Source organism: Pundamilia nyererei, unplaced genomic scaffold (genome assembly GCF_000239375.1).
Source record: "Pundamilia nyererei isolate P.nyererei 1_Seehausen unplaced genomic scaffold, PunNye1.0 scaffold00010, whole genome shotgun sequence".
Classification (NCBI taxonomy): domain Eukaryota; kingdom Metazoa; phylum Chordata; class Actinopteri; order Cichliformes; family Cichlidae; genus Pundamilia; species Pundamilia nyererei.
This window is the reverse complement of record NW_005187411.1, coordinates 4,875,525-4,883,572: the sequence shown is the minus strand read 5'-3', so window position 1 is coordinate 4,883,572 and position 8,048 is coordinate 4,875,525.

The window sequence follows — 8,048 nt, the reverse complement described above, 5'->3', positions numbered from 1 at the left end:
ACTCTTTCCAGAGCTATAGAAGACATCAGAAAACATTCTTCACAGTGTTTTTGAAAACAATTAAAAAAATTAAAATGCTTTTTCACCTAAATGCCAAAGATCTGAAATCATGACAAATCTGTACAATCAAAAAGGGCTGCTCAAATTAATCAAATATGTGGAAAACCCTGCAAACGCTGTTTATCTCTGAGAACCTCGGATGTTTTTAGCTGCAGCTGCAAAGATTCAACCCCCTGAAGTTTTAGTTTGGCTGTTTGAGGATAACAGTTGCTGGACCGTCTTGTCTTCTCTTTGATTTCACCACCTGGTTTGTTGTTCAGTTGGTGGTCTTTCACTTCTACCTCCCGCGGGCTACAAACAGCCAGGCTTGTGTGTACGCATACACACACCTAGATAACTTATTAGCATTTTAAGTCAGGAACTGGAAACTGCTTCGGCTCCAGGTGCTGATCAGCTATTAATGTCTGGTCGGTTATGCAAGTAAATGTTTATCTCAGACTGGTTACATGTTATGGTAGCCTAGAGGCTTGGATCATTACGTCTTTTTCTGGAAGTATTTGTAACAGTTTGGAACAAGTTATTAATTCAAGTTACTCATTTGCTTGTTTAAACAAAGGAAAAAGTGCAAACGAAAATGGCACCGGTTTCTTGGAAATGTTGTCACATCGTGTTATGGGAAACAAAAGCAAATACATTTCTGGGAACTATTATGTTATAGTGCACGATTAAAAGGAAAGATCGTTTATGGAATTCACTCTCTAAAGTGTTGTGCTTCCAATAAAAACATGGGATTTGTTTCATCTCATGTAAAGAGAGGTGAGAGAAGAGAATTACAGTCATGCTTTTCTTTGATATAAAGAAAAAGCAAATGCCAGAGATTGTCTGGTAGCCTGTCCTCCAACAAAGGCACAAATTATGAACCTAGTTTGGAAATATCAATATCACTAGTACATTTTTGGTAAATAGCTTAATGAGGAGAACAAGTCACCCCATCTCAGCCATAATGTAGGTGACAAAGATGTCCTCAATCCTTCCATTTCTCGCCAGCTCAAGTTATTCATGTTAAAGATTGGATGTGCCATTTTGTTGCTCTCTTCTTATGCATTTAGGTGCTGATAGTCACCCTGGGTGGAGTGAGAGAACTCTGGGAACAGGTGTAACTCGAGAAAGTGCATGATACTGAAAGGGAAACTGAGATAGTGAGCATTGACAGGATTGAGCTCCCAGGTGGGGTGTCACCCTCATGGGGAGGCAACAATTGCTGACAAAGCTGCGTGCGTATCACATGAGAAGGTCTTGACAGGTGAATTTCCTCAGGTATTGCTCATTAGAAGGCTGCGCAGATTCTGGGGTTTCGCGAGACGTCGTTATGACAATTTGACATGCATCCGAGTGATTCAAACTGCGGTCACTGTTGCAGAAAAATTAGAAAGTTAGGAAAAGAAGTCATAATTAAAGAAAAGACTTTAATTGTTCTTGTTGACTTAGTATTTATTAAAACATCTGAGAGATCAGATATCTCACATGACAGCGAACTCAATCATACAGTTTTTAACTTTGACTGTTTGTATTATTTTATTATTTACAGTAGTTTAGTCACGCAGCCAGTGTTGTTGACTTTGTCACTAGCTTCCTATTGTGAAAGGGTGACCTTCCTCTGTCTCCCACTCTCTGTTCTGCTCAGCTCCGTACATCTGTGTCTGTTTACCAGCCTGCCTGTGTCTCCCTCAATCTGAACTGATGAGTGCAACTCACAGCTGCTCCTCTCTTGTTTCCCGCTGCTTGGGTTGTGCGTTTCTCTGTGTGTGTTTGTGTGTGCCGAGCACGTTTAGTGTGTGGTGTCGTTGTGCTCACCACTGACAGCGCCGTGCTCTCAAATCAAAGACCGGCTTGCTACACCTTCTGTTCACAGAAGCAAGTTTAGATAGAAGGAGTTAACGGGTTAATATTATTCGTTCATTTCATACTTGTGACTTTTTGTATTGGTAAACAATGAGATCGGGATGTATTTAGTTTCAGGGCGGGAAGGGAGGGGTGATGGGGAGAAAAAGGTTAAAAGCAGAACATGTCTTCAGGTGAGTATGGGATACTGGTGAGAGCATGACATCATCAGGACAGGTGTTGTTTGCTGTTGTTTTTCTGGTGTAAAGGCGAGGGGGGCCTGAAGGTTGTTTGACTGTCAGTCTGAACCTGTTGGACCTGTTGCGGGCCCGCAGGATCTCTTCTCACCTGTGGGAAGTGGGAAAATTGTGCTTTTGAGTTTGACACGTTAGAGTTGCTGCAAAACCGGAATTTACCGGAATTTACCGGAATTTGGTAACATTTTAAAAATGTTACCAAAACATGTTTGTTACGTTTGAAGTTATGAATCTATTTTATTTCAGGTGAATAATTGGTGTTTATGTTGCATTTTAAATGAAAACTATGGGACTACTTGCAGTTGGTGACAGTCTGTAAGTCAGTTGGATGACTCCTCTGCTTTGATATAATTTAACATGTATTAAAAAAAAATCCTTTGAATTGCTGTGTTGAAATTCCTTGTCTTCCAGAGATAAAGGTTGCTGATTTTGAACTGAGAGCTATGAACCGTGGTGAGTGCTAGAAGGGGAACTTATGGTGAGTGGTGGTAACGCGTTGGCAGTCCTTTGGTTCAGACAACGCATCTACCTGCAGAAAGTTTCTGTTGTTGGATGGGGGAAGTGTCAACAATATGTGGTACAACCGGTCTGTGGGCTACTTTTTGTTGTGCTGTTGATCCATCAGGCAACCGTAGAGAAGAGTGATGTGATAACATACAAACACACTTTTAGCACTGGATTTTAACAACAATTGTCCTCGTCCTGTGAAATGGTCAATTGTTCTATCTGCATTTTTTGTCCTTCTCAGCTGTCACCCTCTCTATCCAATTTTGAACTTCCCACAATAACTCAGCTATCTTCCATAATTACTAACTTAAAGTCATCATCGTGTAAACTTTGATCCACTGCCGACAAATCTTGTTAAACTCTCATTCCCGTCTCTTGCCCCACTGATTGCTAATATCGTACACTCCTCTCTTATATCTGGTTCTGTTCCTTCTTCTCTTAAAACTGCAATAATAATAGTGGCTGCACAGGTTCATCATCATCTCACTGGAAATGTCACAGTACAGAAACTGCCCTAGTAAAAATCACCAATGATCTTTTGCTTGCAGCTGATTCTGGACGTATATCCATCCTCATTCTCCTTGACCTTACAGCAGCTTTTGATACCACTGCATCCTCCTTCACAGATTAGCATCTATTGGCATCAATGGTACAGTACTCCCCTGGTTTACTTCTTATCTCTCTGGCCGCTCACAGTTTGTTCAATTACTCCCTCACAGATCAGTATCTACTCCAGTTAATTCCGGTGTACCCCAAGGCTCTGTCCTGGGTCCTTTTCTTTTTATCATCTATCTCCTACCCCTAGGTAATATTTTTAGGAAGCATAACATCCAGTTTCACTGCTTGCTGATGACACCCAGCTCTACCTATCCTCCAAACCCACAGCTACTCTCCCACCCACATCCATTTCGGACTGTTTAAGTGAAATCAAGGTCTGGTTTACTCACAACTTTCTTAAACTTAATGGCAATAAAACAGAATTCATTTTAACAGGCACCAGATCAAAACTGACTACAGTTCCAACCAGTCTTTCGTTATCCATTGATAACTCTGTTGTCACACCCTCCACTCAGGTTAAGAGACTTGGTGTCATCCTCGATAGCACTCTGTCCTTCACAGCACATATAAATAATATCACTCGGTCTTCCTACTTTCATCTCCGTAATATTAACCGTCTTCGTCCCTCACTGACACCACACAGTACCGCCATACTTGTCAATGCTCTTGTCACATCACGTCTGGATTACTGTAATTCTCTTCTCTATGGTCTACCTCATAAATCCCTCCATAAATTGCAGTTGGTTCAAAATACAGCTGCTCGTGTTATTTCCAGAACTAGATCCAGTGAACATATAACACCTGTTCTTAAACAGCTCCATTGGCTCCCAATTCACCTCCGTGTCAATTTCAAGATCCTGCTTCTCACTTTCTTCATAACCTTGCTCCTCCATATCTATCTGATCTTCTCCATACATACTCACCCCTTCCTACACTCCGCTCTTCTTCAGCTTCCCTTCTGTCAGTTCCACCTGCTCGCCTGACTACCATGGGACTCAGAGCCGTTAGTTGTCCACTTGCTCTACGGACCACACACTGTCTCACCACTTTGAAATCACTACTCAAAACTCATCTATTTAGAATTGCATACACCTGATCTGTCTTAGGCCATTTTTACCCTGCTCAGTTTTTATATTTGTTTTTATACTTTTATGACTGTTTATGTCTAAATTTTATCCACCATGTTTGCTATATATACATTTTTCTTATGTTTTTTATGGTATTGTTTACATGTTACTGTAAGGTGACCTTGAGGGTCTGAAAGGCGCCTATAAATAAAATGTATTATTATTATTATTTAAATGTCTTTTGATATTCTTCTTTGCGCTCCCATTGCTGATGAACTCTCTTTTGTCAGTCCTAGAGCCAGTTTGGGTTGGTTGAAGACTCTGTAGACAAACACCTACACAAACTGAAAGAACTGTGGAATCCTAAATTAAGCAGATGCACTTTTTTTGCACTATGCACTTTGCATGAAATTTGCCATTGCACAAGCTGCATGGCTTTGTTGACCCACTGAGTGCCCATGAAGAAACAATCCAGTTAGGCTTGTCCAGTGTGTTGGCTCCAGATGAAACAACTACAGCTTTCATCCTGTACGAGCATTAATGATCTTGCACTACTTAGCACGTTCTCAAATTCTAAACTGTGAAAGTCTAAAGTTGCACGTATAGAACATCATTTGCATTGCTACATATAGTTCATTGAAACAGGCTGCAGGCGACTTTTGGCTTGTGTGAAAGTTTTCTAAGTCTCCTATAAATATTTCTGTGAAAACACTTTCTCCTTCAGCTAGAACTCGTGTCAGTGTTGTGCTGCCTGTAGGTGCTTGTGAAATGATTCTTTGGTAATTCATTTGCAATTAGGAAATGTAAATCAGACAGGTGCTGCTGGCATCTATCAGAGTCTGTATTTGTTTTACCTGAGGCGCCTCAGATCCTCCCTTTGTAATAACAGACGCGTGCACGTTCACACACTCGAGCACGCGCGCCCACCTAGACACAACAAGGTCACCTCCGCTTATTACTTGGGGTCTTTGTACAAGAGTCTGGGGAGACTTAAGAAGTGCTGTGTGAAAGAGAAGCAAACTTTTTATTCAGAAGATGGAATACAGAGTCTGCCTTGTTTCTGACTGACATATGTTCTGTGTGTGTGAGAGAAGAACTGGGATCAACACTTTCTGCGCATAAGGAGAGGTACAGCTGCTAGATAGCATTTCTTAGTTTGTGTGTATGAAGTGAGGGAATGTGTGTATGTGTGCTGTGGGTGGGGGGGGGAGAGGGGTGGGGCGTGGGCTTCACAGCACACACACTTTCATGAGTGCGTGGCTGTGTGGTGGTGTGTGTTTGTGTGCAAGTAGAGGCGAGTGACTTCACACAGGCGTAGTAGTAATGAAGCGTGCCAGTGTGGAGAGAGTGGAAGTTAAGTGTCAAACTGGTGAAGAGGAAGGAGGAATCTGTAACATTTGGTTTCCAGTATGTCACATTTCCACCGCATTTTAATCACCTTTATTAATGCCAAAATCCTGAGCCCGAGAGATAAATCAATGTTTACAAAGACTGACCAGTGCGACAAATGTGCAATTTTAATAATTGGACTGCGGACAAGCAACTTTTAAAAGACAGTTTTTAATATTCTGATGCCCTCCCACACGCGACGGCACTCGCTGCATTTACAAACACACACATGCGCGCACACACGCTCTGTGTTTTATACCACTGGCAAGTGCCTTATTCCCACCAGCTGTCTCAATGCATAAAACCCAGGCTTGTTGTTAAGTCGGTGGCTTAAAAGCACTGCCAAAAAGAAAGCAGGGCAGGAATAATGGCATTAATTCTACGATTTGAGCCACCGCTCAGACTCAGCATTTAAAGTGCTTAAAATCAGCAGCTGGTGTCAACAAGGTAATAAAAGTGGGCGCGGGGGATCGCTCTGCCTGATTCATGTTGGGCAGCAGGATGTTCATGTTAGTTTAAATGGTAATGATGCGGGCAAAGAGGAGACACTGGCATGGGTCATAACCTGCCTTACTGCTGTGGAAAGAAAGGGCTGTAATGTGAGCTAGCTATTTGTAGTTTAGCAGATTCTGTCATAGACATATAACAAACAGTGGATTGATGCTAACGTGTTACACCCTCCCGATTTGGTTTCCTGTGTTTTGTTTTCCAGCTTAAAGTGTTTCTCAGATGGCTTGTGAGGGCTCTGCCAGTGACATCACTCTCGCAGTTAAGGCCCCCCCCCACTACTCCCCCATCCCTCCTCCCTCTCAGGTGAAAGGTATCATTTGCTGCATCTCCTGCCAAGTCTGGAGTTGGAAAACTTTAATTTCCCTAGCTCTGCAGACGGTGCCAGAGGTTTGATGTCCATTACCCAAGCCCTGAAACAAGAGCTGACGTGGACTTGGAGTGAGCTAAGTGCTCTGTGGCAGCATTACCTAACCCCCAGAACCTCTGCAGCGTCTTTCTCAGTGTCTCTCCACCTCTTCATTTGCTTCCCCCCCGCCACCCCTCTTCGCTCCCTGTTGTCTCTTTTTTTCTGAGGGCATTGTCAGATTCCTGTAAAAAAAAAAAAAAAAAAGACATGGCTGGACCCGAGCCACCAAGTGCATTATGACCCACCTCCTCTTAGCTGTCCATTAACTTGTCCTTCACAATGTAGCGGTGGCGGCTCGTAAACGCTTCAGCCTTTCAGCACTCGAGCTCCTCCGCTCTTAAATCCACACGCCACAGTCTGTAAAACATCTTGACTGTCCTCACAGCTTTGCACTCTTGCACATCCCTTTGAAAGTGAAACTCAGCCAGTGAGTCAGCATGGGTATTGGCACGTCTCGGTTGCACATATAAGCAGCATGGGTATTCCCATGCTCCGTGTCAACTGCACAAAACACGACATACAGTTAGCAATAACATCACAGCTTCTAGTAAGACATTTTTTTGATATTATAGATGATCTGCAAGCTGGGACTCTGATAAATTTGTAGCGTGACCAAGCAATTAAAGCAGTATGAAATTTTAAAAAAACATGCTGTAACAAAAATATTCAAATATTTTACTGAGTTCTAAAACTAAGATGCTTTAGTTTGTTGTTTTAAAGTAATAAAGTTATTTTTTAACGTGCCAAGATGCAAGCCGAATGACAGAAACACGGTTGGAAATCTGTGGTCGTGATGTCTTTCGCTATATTATGTACATATGAAATTGTACTCAATAGTGGGAATGTTTTATGAAATCTGTGCGGAGCTGTCAGTCATCGTGGAGGACAAGTGCAAGGTGTCCTGAAGGTTAATGGCTGAGGAAACGCTGAGCGATTTAAACACCATATGGATAGGCTCATCATCTACAAGCTGTTCAAGGTTGAACCCATCCAGAACACTGTAGGATTGAGATAATAGCCTTCTTTGCCCAACTGTTGTTAAGCTACCAATCTCCTGTCAGCTGCAGGGGAACTGATAAGCATTAGGACCTGAGACCCCGAGCAACTTTCTCTGTTTCTCTGTCTCTCCTCGCTCAATCTTTGACTCTCATTCGTCAGTCTGTCGGCTGGACAATGCAGAGGTTTCGATGTAGGAAGCCGACTTTCTTTCTTCCCTCAAAACTGCCATTTTCCTCCCCTTCTTCTCCTTTTCTCATCATTACTATTTCTCTTCTTCTCTTTTACTCCTCAGCCATACACATCCATTGGAGAGTGGCTCGCCCTCAGAGCCATCTGTTTCCAGGCAGCCTGTGAGTGTTGCTGAAATATGTAGGGCCTAATTAATTCAACCAAATTGTTTTAGAATAGATTAATACAATAATGGCAGCGCATGAAAGGTTATTTCAAGTACACCACTCAGCTAATCTCATCAAA